Source organism: Equus przewalskii, chromosome 24, assembly GCF_037783145.1.
Source record: "Equus przewalskii isolate Varuska chromosome 24, EquPr2, whole genome shotgun sequence".
Lineage (NCBI taxonomy): Eukaryota > Metazoa > Chordata > Mammalia > Perissodactyla > Equidae > Equus > Equus przewalskii.
The window spans coordinates 31,003,077-31,015,862 of NC_091854.1; the positions used below are offsets into that span (position 1 = coordinate 31,003,077).

Below are 12,786 nucleotides of genomic sequence, written 5' to 3' on the forward strand. Positions count from 1 at the left end.
GGTTCAAGAGCAGATCAGATCAATCAGAAGAAAGGATCAGTGAACTCAAAGACAGGTCAGTGGAATTCATCCAATCACAGTTGTAAAAACAGTGAAGATAGCTTACGGGACTTAGGAGACACCATCCAAAGGACAAATATACACATTATAGGGATCTCAGAAGGAAGGGGGTAGGGGACAAAAAGCTTATTCAAATAAATAGCTGAAAACTTCCCTAATCTGGAGACATCCAAATCCACAAAGCCTAGAGACAACCAAACAAGATGAATCCAGAGACACATTGAGACACATTATAATTAAATTGTCAAATATTAAAGACAAGGAGAGAATCTTGCAAGCAGCAAGAGAAAAGCAACAGATTTTTCAGCAGAAACCTTGAAGGCCAGAAAAGAAAAGGATGATATATTTAAAGTGCTGAAAGAAAAAAACTGCTGACCAAAAATACTCTACCCAGCAAAGTTCTCCTTCAGAATGGAAGGAAGAACAAGAGTTTTCCAAACAAGCAAAATCTGAAGAGTTCATCGCCACTAGACTAGCCTTACATGAAATGTTCAAGGGAGCTCTTCAAGCTGAAATGAAAGGATGTTAATTAGTAGTAGGAAAACATGAAAGTATAAAACATTGGTAAAGGTAAATATATATTTAAATCGAGAATAATGGCAGTGGGTAAACCACTTATAAATGTAGTAATGAAAGTTCAAACACAAAAGTAATAGAAATAACTATACAATCACTTGCTCATGGATACACAATGTAAAAAGTTGCAAATTGTGACATCAAAAATATAAAATGGGTTGGGAGAGCTTTTGTATGCATTTGAAATTTAGTTATCATCAGCTTAAAACAGACTGCTAAAAATATAAGTTGTTTTATGTAAGCCCCACAGTAACCGCAAAGCAAAAGCCTATGGTGGATATATAAAAGAGAAAGGAGTCACAGCCTAGCACTATAGAAAATCATCCACCCACAAAGAGAAGAAGAAAGGAACAGAGGATTTATAAAACAACTAGAAATTAACAAAATGGCAATATTAAGTCCATACCTATCAATAATTACTTGAAATGTAAATGGACTAAATTCTCCACTCAAAAGACCCAGAGTGGCTGAATGGATAAAAATCAAAACCCAACTATATGCTGGGTATAAGAAACCTCAGCTTAAAGGACATATGTCAGCTGAAAGTGAAGGGATGGAAAAAGATATTTCATGCAAATAGAAACCAAAAGAAAGCAAGGGTAGCCATACTTACATGAGACAAAATAAATTTAAGCCAAAGAATGTAACAAGAAATAAGGTCATTATATATGAGAGGTCAACTAATCAAGGGGCTATTACAATTGTAAATATTTATGCTACAACATAGGAGCCTAAGTAGATAAAGCAAATATTAACAGTTCTGAAGGGAGAAAGAGACAGCAATACAATAATAGCAGGAGACTTCAATACTCCACTTCCAACAATAAGATCATTCAGGCAGAAAGTCAGTAAGAAAACATTGAACATAAACAATATGTTAGACCAGAAAGACCTAAGAGTCATATACAGAACATTCTATTGAACAGCAACAGAATACACCTTCTTCTCAAGTGCACATGGAACATTCTCCAGGATAGATCATATGTTAGGCCACAAAAAAAGTCTTAATAAGTTTAAGAATGAAACCATATCAAACATCTTTTCTGGCCACGTGGTATGGAACTAGAAATTAATCAGAAGAAGAAAACTGGAAAGTTCACAAAAATGTGGAAATTAAACAACATGATCAATGGGTCAAAGAAGAATTCAAAAGAAATCAAAAATTATCTTGAGACAAGTGAAAACAGAAACACAACATACCAAAACTTATGAGATGCAGCAAAAGCAGTTCTAAGAGGGAAGTTTATACTGATAAATGCCTGCATGAAGAAAAAAGAAGAACCTCAAATAAACAACCTAACTTTATACCTGGAGGACCTAGAAAAAGAACAAATTGAGTCCAAAGGTAGCAGAAGGAAGGAAATACAGTAGCCCCCCTTATCCCTGAGGGATACACCCCAAGACACGCAGTGGATGCCTGAAACCTCAGTAGTACCAAACCCTATATACACATTTTTTTCTATACATTCATATTTGAGGCATGAGAGCAAAACTAGCATGAATTTCTTTTTCCTTCTTCACAATTTCAGATAGAAGTTCTGTTCTTACTGTTCTTAGCAACTTCAGCAACCTAAACTTTCACCCTCTCATTTAAAGGAAGTATTTTTTTTAACGGCTTCTCTTTGGCATAGCTAAATTTCAGCATCACTACTCTTGTGCTATGGGGCCATCATTAAGTAAAGTAAGGGTTACTTGAACACAAGCACTGCAATTCTGCAACAGTCGATCTGCTACCGAGATGGCTACTAAGTGACTAATCAGCGGGTGGCATATACAGCATGGATATGCTGGAAAAAAGAATGATTCATGTCCCAAATGGGACAGTGCGAGATTTCATCACGCTACTCAGAATGGCATGCAATTTAAGAGTTGTAAATTGTTTATTTCTGGAATTTTCCATTTAACATTTTGAACTGTAGTTGACCACAGGAAACTGCAATCAAGGAAAGTGAAACTGCAGATAAAGGGAGACTACTGAAACTAAGACCAAAGCAGAAATAAATGAAATAGAGACTAAAAAGACAATAGAAAAGATCAGTAAGACTAAGCACTGGTTTCTGGAAAACACAAACTAGACAAACCATAAATTAGACTTCCAAAAAAAGGGGGGACAGAAAGTTATAAATGAAAGAGGAGACGTTACAACTGATACCACAGAAATACAAAAGATCATAGACACCACTGTGAACAGTTACATGCCAACCAATTACACAACCTAGAAGAAATGGATAAATTCCTAGAAACAACCAACCTACCAAGATGAATCATGAAGAAATAGAAAATCTGAACAAATTACTAGTAAGAAGATTGAAGCAGTAATCAAAAACTTCCTAACAAAGACAAATCCAAGACCAGATGGCTTCACTGGTGAATTCTACCAAACATTCAAAGAGTTGATACCAATCCTTCTCAAACTCTTCCAAAAATTGAAGAGGAGGGAATGCTTCCGAACTCATTTTATGAGGCCAGCATTATTACTCCAATACCAAAATCAGACAAAGACACCACAAGGAAATAAAACTACAGGCCAATATCCCTGACAAACAAAGGCAAAAATCCTCAACAAAACACTAGCAATCCAAGTTCAACAATACATTACAAAGATCAGACACCATGATCAAGTGAGATTCCAAGCTGCTAGGGTAATTCAACATCTACAAATCAGTCAACATGATATGCCACGTCAACAAAATAAAAGATAAAATTCATGATTATCTCAATAGATGCAGAAAAAGGATCTGACAAAATTCAACATCAATTTATGATTAAAAAATATCTCAACAAGTGGGTAAAGAGGGAATGGCCCTGAATGTAATAAAGGCCATATATAACAAGCCCACAGCTAATATCATACTTAACGGTGAAGAGCCAAAAGCTTTTCTACAAATATCAGGAGTAAGATAAAGATGCCTGCCCTCATCACTTTTATCCAACATATTATTAGAAGTCTTAGCCAGAGCAATAAGGTAAGAAAAAGAAATAAAAGGCATCCAAATCAGAAAAGAAGTAGTAAAACTGTCACTAGTTGCAGATGACAGATTTTATATAGAAATTTTGATGATGGATTTTATATAGAAAACCCTAAAGACTCCACCAAAACCTGTTAGAACTAATAAACAAGTTCAATAAAGTTGCAGGATACAAAATCATATACAGAAATCTGTAGCGTTTCTCTACACTAACAATAAACTATCAGAAAGAGAAATTAAGAAAACAATCCCATTTAGAATTGCATCAAAAAGGATAAAATACCTAGGAAAAAATTTAACCAAGGAGTAAAAGACCTGTACACTGAAAACTAAAAGACACTGATGAAAGAAAGTAAGATGACACAGATAAATGGAAAGATATTCCATGCTCATGGACTGGAAGAATTGTTAAAATGTCCATACTACCCAAAGCAATCTAGAGATTCAATACAATCCCTATCAAAATCCAATAGCATGTTTTACAGAAATAAGACAATCCTAAAATTTGTATGGAACCACAAAAGACCCTCAATAGCCAAAGTAATCTTGAAAAAGAAGAACAAACCTGGAGGCATCATGCTTCCTGATTTCAAACTGCATTATAAAGCTATAGTAATCAAAACAATACGGTATTGGCATAAAACAAGACACACAGATTAGAGAGCCCAGATATAAACCCATGCATATATGGCCAATTAATTTATGACAAAAGAGTCAAGAATATACAATGGGAAAAAGTCTTCAAGAAATGGTTTTGGGAAAACTGGAGAGCCAGATGCAAAAGACGAAACTGGACCATTATCTTACACCATACACAAAAATCAACTCAAATTGGATTAAAGACTTGAATGTAAACCCTAAAACCATAAAACTCCTGGAAGAAAACATAAGCAGTAAGCACCGTGATATCAGTCTTGGTGATGATTTTTTGGATTTAATACCAAAAGCAAAGGCAACCAAAGCAAAAATAAATAAATGGGATTACATCAAATGAGAAAGCTTCTGCACAGCAAAGGAAACCATCAACAAAATGAAAAGGCAACCTATGGAATGGGAGAAAATATTTGCAAGTCATATATCTGATAAGGGATTAATATATATAAATATAAAATATATAAAGAACTCAATAGCAGAAAAACAAACAATTTGGTTTAAAAACTAGGCAGAGGATCTGAATACACATTTTTCCAAAGAAGATATACATTTTTAGGTACATGAAAAGGTGCTAATTATCAGGGAAATGCAAATCAAAACCACAGAGAGCTATCATCTCACACCCATCAGAACGGCTATAATCACCAAAACAAAAAATAACGAGTGTTGGCGAGGACGGGGAGAAAAGGGAACCCTTGTGCACTGTTGGTGGGAGTGTAAACTGGTGCAGCCACTACGGAAAACAGTATGAAGCTTCCTCAAAAAATTAAAAATAGAACTGCCATGTGATCCAGCCACCTCACCTCTGGGTATTTATCCAAAGGAAATGAACACACTAGCTTGAAAATATATCTGTACCCTCCTGTTCACTGCAGCGTTATTTACAACAGTCAGGATATGGAAGCAAACTAAGTGTCCACTGATGGATGGACGGATAAAGAAAATGCGGTAAATATATACAATGGAATGTTATTCGGCCATAAAAAAGAAGGAAATTCTGCCACTTGGGACAAGCTGGATGGACCCTGAGGGCATTATGCTGAGTGAAATCAGTCCGACAGAGAAAGATGAATACCGTATGATCTCACTCATGTGTGTAATCTAAAAAAAAAAAATTAAAAAACTGAGCTCATAGATACAGTGAACAGACTGATGGTTGCCAGAGGCGGGGGTGGGGGAGGGTGCTGAAACGGGTAAAGAGGGTCAAAACAAACTTCCAGTTACAGAATGAGTCATGAGGCTGTAATGCACAGCACGGGGACTACAGTTAATACTGCTCTATTGTCTATTTGAAAGTTGATAGAGTAAATCTCAAAGTTATCATTGTAGGAAAAAAAATTGTTAACTGTGTGGTGATGGAATGTTAACTACACTTATTGTGGCCATTCTGCAATACATACAAACAGTGAGTCACGTCGTACATCTGAAACTAATAGAATGTTATATGTCAACCATACCTCAGTAAGAAAGGAAGATTCCACCCCAGAGAAGGGCTGCCTGCTCAGCTCTCAGCCGCAGCCTCCCCCACAGACCTCTGCTCCCCATGAAGCCTCCTCATCGTTCTCCTCAGCTGCCTTCTCCATTTGCGTCTCTTTGTTGGTCTGCTGTCCTTACTGTGTGTTGGACCACAGCCACTAACACCGTCAAAGCCTTAAAGACTCTTTCTTATTACCTGATCAGTTAGCTTAATTTTGAAAAGCTACTTCTTTTATAACCCAATTCATTTTTCAAAGATAAGGGGAGAGAAACAATAACGACCTCCCTCTGGGATCTGGAAATCTCACTTCCAACTTCCTGCCCTGGTTCTTCCTGCTACGCAGAATCCATGCTTCATGTCTTACTATAAAGCAAAGCAACAGCCTGACTTCTCCTCCCTTTCTGTACTGTCTTCATCCTTAGAAGCCAGGTGGGAGATTTATGAGATGCTCTCATTCACAGGACTGCCCAATGGTACTTCACCATTCACAGCACAAACCAACCGAGATGTATGAGGTCAGCAAAAAGCTTCACCAAGCAGCGCAGGAACTATTCGTAAGAAGAGGAAATGAACATGGATGTCATGATAGCCCATATGACACTGGGGAAGGATAATTCTTCTGAGGCCCTCTGTCAAAGATATTGCACTTTTAGTGCAAACACTGTTGGGTTAAATGGGAAATGATGATAGTTGACGTAAGATTTCTGAAACAAAGCTCAGTGTGCTGGGAGAAATAAGTCTGTATCAAAGAAACATCAAAAAAGGGAAAATAGGGCTGGCCCGGCGGTGCAGTGGTCAAGTTCGTGTACTGCACGTCAGCGGCACAAGGTTCGCAGGTTCGGATCCCAGGAGTGGACCTACACACTGCTCATCAAGTCACGCTGTGGTGGCGTCCCACACACAAAATAGAAGAAGATTGGCACAGATGTTAGCTCAGGGACCATCTTCCTCAAGCAAAAAGAGGAAGGTGGGCAACAGATGTTAGCTCAGGGCCAATCTTCCTCACCAAAAAAAGGGAGAGAGAGAAAGAGAGAGAATAAAACCACAAAAGAAGGAAAGAGTATAAAGCAAGCAAATACTTTTATTATTTGTAGGATACAGATATCCACTCGTTCATAGAGTAACTACTGAGGTCACTGGGCTGTGTGCTATGGGGTTATCCAGATGAATGAAACTTGAACTGTGCCATCCTTGACCTCACATCCTAGAAGGGGGAAGTTAGAAAAGCACAAAACAGAATTCTAGAAGGAGAGGATGACCCCCCAAAAGAGAAGTAAACATGAAGGGCTGGGGCTTTTGGAGAGAAGGCAGAACGGGAGAGGAGGGTTTGAGATGGCGTCTGAGGAGAGATTTGGAGGCGAGGCCAGACACGCACACGAGGAGACTGGGAACGACCTTCTAGAAGAAAGGAAGCGCCTGAGCACAGGCAGGAAAGCAGGGGCCCCCCCGGCCACAGGGCTGGTCCCTGGCAGAGAGGAGCAGCAGGAGGCTGCAAAGGCATGTGGCCCCAGGCACGGAGGGTCTGAAGGCCAGGCTAAGGGTTACGCACGGGGAAGGATCTCTGTGGTCCCGGACTTTGGAAAGATGACGAGCAGCTCCATGAGAAATGTGGCAGTGGGGCGACAGGGACTAGCAGGTCTCGCCAGGACGCCACTGAACTGTCCACGCTGTTCCATACAGGCAAGCGGGCAAACGCATACAGATTACCCGCGACTGAAAGCTTTACCTGGAATCTACCGGCGAGAAGGAACAAAGTGGAATACTCTGAAAATCTGCAAAAACGCTTTTGACAGGCATTTATGCTTCGGAGAGACTGGAGGAAGGAAAGACTCGGAGAGAAGCTGTAATGTTCTGACTTGCACGTCTGATATTCAGGTGGAAGTCAGGTCAACCAAAGACCCAAGCCACAGAACACCTGGAGAGCTCTCAACTGATAAACGTAATCACGACGGCACCCTACAGTGGGTCACGACGCCAGCCCTGCGCAGAGGCAGAGGAGGAATTCTGACCTCCATGGACTCGAGGAGAAGGAGCAGCTCAGATAAGTGACGCGACTTGGCTAAAATCACAAGGCTATTCAATGTTAGAGCTGTGAATCCAAACCAGTTTTTCTCAGTTCAGTGTTCTTTTCATTATTCTAACCTGCCTTATTTTTAAAAATCCAATCTTTGTTACACATTTACTATGAAATCCATCTGTAACTATGCAGTTGCTATTTTTGGATTTAAAAAAAGAAATCAGAGGCCGGCCCCGTGGCCAAGTGGTTAAGTTCATGCACTCCACTTCAGTGGCCCAGGTTCACCAGTTTGGATCCCGGGCGTGGGCCCAGCACCACTTAAGCCATGCTGTGGCGGCATCCCACACAGAAGAACCAGAAGGACTCACAACCAGGATATGCAACTGTGTACTGGGGCTTTGGGGAGAAAAAAAAAGAGGAAGATTGGCAATAGATGTTACCTCAAGGCCAATCTTCACCAAAAAAAACAAAGAAAGAAAGAAAGAAAGAAAGAAAGAAAGAAAGAAAGAAAGAAAGAAAAGAAATCATATTTTCTTCCTTCAATCAAAGCAAATCTTTTTATTTTCAGGTAAACGTAAACTTTCTCTTATTTCCATGTAAATATAGAAAAAGAATGTCACAATTTCATTTTTTGACTGCCAAAATTTAATACTTTACCATGTCTCTTAAGCTTAATTTTTAAGCTCATGCCAATGATTGAAGTGAAGGCTAGGAAAAGCTCTCATAAGAATTCGAGAAAATGGAATCCTGAGTATCCTCAGGGAGACTCCTTTGGGATATGTCACTGTTGACATGAATTTGATGACAGTCACCTGCTACCAGTCCAAATGACAGATATTTATCAGCAACCCTCTTCTGCAAGGAATGCAGCCAGTTAGCAGGTCCCCCCAGATACACAATCAAACTGGTTTCCTGAAAATTCGGCTTCTTTTGAGGACCCCTCTGTCTCGCCTTTACCTTTGGCCCCGCTTTACGTTTTCTACGTCTTGTCTCTGTTCTGGAGTTAGACCGGATGGAGAACCTAAAACGAGCAGGCACTAGCTCTTCTAACATCGGAAGCAAACCCCTCGCCTCCCTTTCCTAGAGTTTCAAGTCCAGCGTTTAGACCTCAGACCTAGAGAAACACGAATTAATTCAATTATCTTTTCTGCATCAAACAATTCATTTCTGAAATTTTACTGAAAGAATTTTTTTCCCCAGTTATTAAAAAATGTTTTCAAACCAACATGCTTCACTGTGTGACATTAATGATGTCATAATCCAGTGTCTCTTCCTCACATACAAATGCACGGATGTTTTCAATTTTCATATTAACTTTTGCCTCTCAGCTACTTGCCTTTCTTCATATCAGTAATGCTGTCCTAACTTTGAATTTAAAGATGGATTCTCCAAATGATGACGGACCACATTTAAAAAAAGCAAAATCAGATCACCTCACTAGCTTCCGCATAGCAAGTTATACAAATTATAGATCTAAGTGTTTAGTAAGCACTTTAAAGAAAATCAAAACACAATATTAAAATCCTCTGAAAAATTAGACTGTCAGAACAGCAATTCAAAACTATCCTCAGATTTATTTATACTGTATACTCTTCTTCTGTTGATCTTTGTGAACATTAACAAGACTGATTTGGTTTATAAACATTTAAAAATTGTTTTTCTGCTTTTTCTCCCCAAATCCCCCCAGTACATAGCTGTACATTCTAGTTGCGGGTCCCTCCAGTCGTGGCATGTGGGACACCGCCTCAGTGTGGCCTGATGAGCAGTGACATGTCCACACCCAGAATCCGAACTGGCAAAACCCTGGGCCGCCGAAGCTGAGCACATGAACTTAACCACTCAGCCAGGGGGCCGGCCCCTATAAACAAAGATTTTAAAGGAATGAAGGCAACTTTAAATAACTCTCAAAAGCTGGCTTTCCTTAATTCCAGTTCTCAGCAAAAAACATTTTTTAAAAGTACCTTCCAAGTTATTGCTCAGGGTTAACATAAAATCTGTGGTTCTACAATTATTGTTTAAATTAAGTTTAGGTTTTAAAATATATTTGATAAAGTTAGTGTGTGTCACAAGACTGATGATCGCAGTCCACACACGTCTTTCTGGCAAGTCTCTGCAGCCCGTGCCCACGAGGTGGCAGCATTGGGCTCCAATGAGAGGACGGAGCGGCGCCCAGGCCTTGTGGTTCATCTTTCGACTGTTTCGTCTCGGCTCTTCACACCATCCCCTCGCACGCTCTGTGGCTGAGCCCTGGAACAGGCAGTCGGCTCCCCGGCAGGAGAGACCCCTGTAACCAAGGGCAACACGAGAGCGGCGCGCAGTGGGCGGCTCTGTGCAAACGTCCAGCAGGCGTCAGAGGAACCCAAACCAGCACTGAAACAGGCACAGGAAACCGCTGAAATGACTCGACGTTATTCTTTACCTTATTCACAGTAATGACTACATCAGACTGAAAAGCTGCATAAGAGAAATTCTGACCTGTTTTACCTACTTCACTAAAAGGGAGGCCTTTGCACAGATGATAATTAGATCTTAGATTTAGGTGTTTAATAAATATTTAACAAATTGGCTCAAAGCCTTCTCCCTTAAGGTAGGTTTCTCCCACCGCCTGACACAGATGTTCCTATTTCTCTCCCCCTCAGGGCCTGCACTTCAAACTCCGCTTGGACATTCAAACTAACACGACGACCCAGCTGACTCCAATGCTGTGACCGCTGCGAGAGGGTGCACCGCAAGTCTTAAAATACCTACATCTCTTTCTGCTTTAAGATTGCTCAATGACAGTTGAAGTGTTTAGGAAATGCAGCTTTGGAGAAAATTAATAACTGCAGCTCGATGGCAATTCTCAATAATTATTGTAATAAGTAGAGAAATGGGAGAGGCAGCCCATTTTAAACTGGCTTCTAACTAAACTAGATCTGGAATAACTGATTTAACTTGTTCGCTTATCATTCAATGCTTTTAGGATCTCTAAAACACGGAATGAAAAAGCTACCCTCCATTTAGTGCAGTTAAGGCTTGTTTTTTAAAATAGAGTCCAAGGGCCGGCCTGGTGGTGCAGTGGTTAGGTTCCCACGTTCCACTTTGACGGCCCTGGGTTCGCCGGTTTGGATCCCAGGTGCGGACATAGCATCACTTGACAAGCCATGCTGTGGTAGGTGTCCCACATATAAAATACAGGAAGACGGGCATGGATGTTAGATCAGGGCCAGTCTTCCTCAGCAAAAATAGGAGGATTGGCAGCAGATGTTAGCACAGGGCTAATCTTCCTCAAAAAAAATAAATAAAAAATAAAATAAAATGGAGTCCAATATTTGTTGATATTCATAAGGCTGTGCAACCAGCACAATCTAATTCCAGAGCATTTTCATCACTCGAAAAAGACAGGTTGCACCTGTTAATAGTCACTCCACAGCTCTCACTTCCTCTGGCCCCTAGTAACCATGATTTATTTGCTTTCTCATGGATTTGCCTATTCTTGACATTTCATATAAATGGAATCATATAATATTTGACCTTTTGTATCTGGCTTATTTCACTTAGCATAACGTTTTTAAGACTCATCCATGTTGTGACAAAGATCAGTACTCCAATCCTTTTATAGCTGAAAATTATTCCATTGCGTGGATATAGTACATCTTGTTTAGTCATTCATTAACTGATGGACATTTGAGTGGTTTCCTTTTTCGGCTATTCTGAACCATACTGCGATGAAAATTCACATACAAGGTTGTGTGTGGACATACATTTCAGTTCCCTTGGGTATAAACCTCGGTTGCACAGTAACTGTGTTTAACATTTTGAGGAAGTGCCAAACTGTCTTCCAAGGCAGCTGCGCCATTTCACGTTCCCCCCAGCAATGGATGAGGGTCCCAATTTCTCTACATCCTTGCCAACACTTGTTGTGGTTCATCTTTCTTCATTCTTTATTCTTTTTATTCTTCAGACTGGATAATCTCCATTGACCAATCTTCCAAACATTTGATTCTTTCTTCTGCCCGTTCAAGTCTGCGGCTGTGCTCCAGAAAATTTTTCATTTCAGTTATTGTACTTTTCAAATCTAGAATTTCTATTTGTTTTTTATAATTTCTGTCTCCATATTGATATCTTCTATTTGGTGAGACATTGTTCCCCCACTTTCTTTTAGTTCCTTAGATGTGGTATCCTTTCATTCCTCGAACATATTTAAAATAAGTGACTTAAGGCTTTGTCTAGTAAGTCCAATGTCTGAGCTTCCTTATAGACAGCTTCTATTTATTGCTTTTTCCCGTTTATGGGCCATACTTACTTATTTCTTTGCATGTCTCATGACTTTTTGTTGAAAACTGGCCATTTAAAATAATATAAGGTGGCAACTCTGGAAATCAGATTGTACTGCCTCTTCAAAATTTGTTGTTATTGCTGTTTCATTGTTGTTTGTTTAGTGGCTTTTCGGAACTAATTATGTAAAGTCTGTAATCTTTGTTGTGTGTGGTCACTGACGACTACTCCATTGGCTTAGTGGTCAGCTAATGACTGGACAGATTCCCTTGAACACCTTGAACCAATAAGTCTCCTAGACTTGGCTGAGGGGCTCTGTGTGTGTTGGGCCATGCCTTCAACACTCAGCCAGACAGCTGACAACTTTGCGTTAAGCTCTGCTTCTATGAGTAGAGCTTGGGGCCTCTCAGGTCTCCCAAGCATGCACAGAGTCCTATATACATGGGCACAGCCATGTAAGATTCCCAGGAATATGTCCGAGATTTTCAAAGCCCCTGTGAGCATCTACTTCCCCTGACTTTCCTTTAATGCTTTTTGGTTAGCTGATTCTTTGCCCCAAATGTTATCTGCAACCTCAGGCAGCCACAAAGTTAAGCAATTTCCTCTAAGTGTTTTCAACAAACTCCCCTGAGGGGAAAAAGCTTTCCACACTGGACAAGCTCTAAGTCAGGTCAAATAAAAACAGCCTTGCAAGTGGGGTCTTTCAGAGAACCAGCAGATAGGCCAAACGATGACAGTTCTCTGAGAATGAGGCTTTGTGGGGGCTCCAACCCCTT

General features: G+C 40.0%; 1 protein-coding gene across 9 annotated transcripts in view; it reads right to left on the minus strand.

Annotated features, from left to right (window-relative positions):
- Window positions 1–12,786, minus strand: part of RAVER2 (ribonucleoprotein, PTB binding 2) — a 93,668-nt gene that overhangs the window by 5,422 nt on the left and 75,460 nt on the right. For 2 of the 9 annotated variants that reach the window (XR_011532394.1, XR_011532393.1), the window contains exon 12: window positions 8,711–8,867. The exons of the other annotated variants lie outside the window; for them this stretch is intronic. The gene's annotated coding sequence lies outside the window, so the exon portion shown is untranslated. The remainder of the gene's footprint in view (window positions 1–8,710; window positions 8,868–12,786) is intronic. 9 annotated transcript variants of the gene reach the window in all.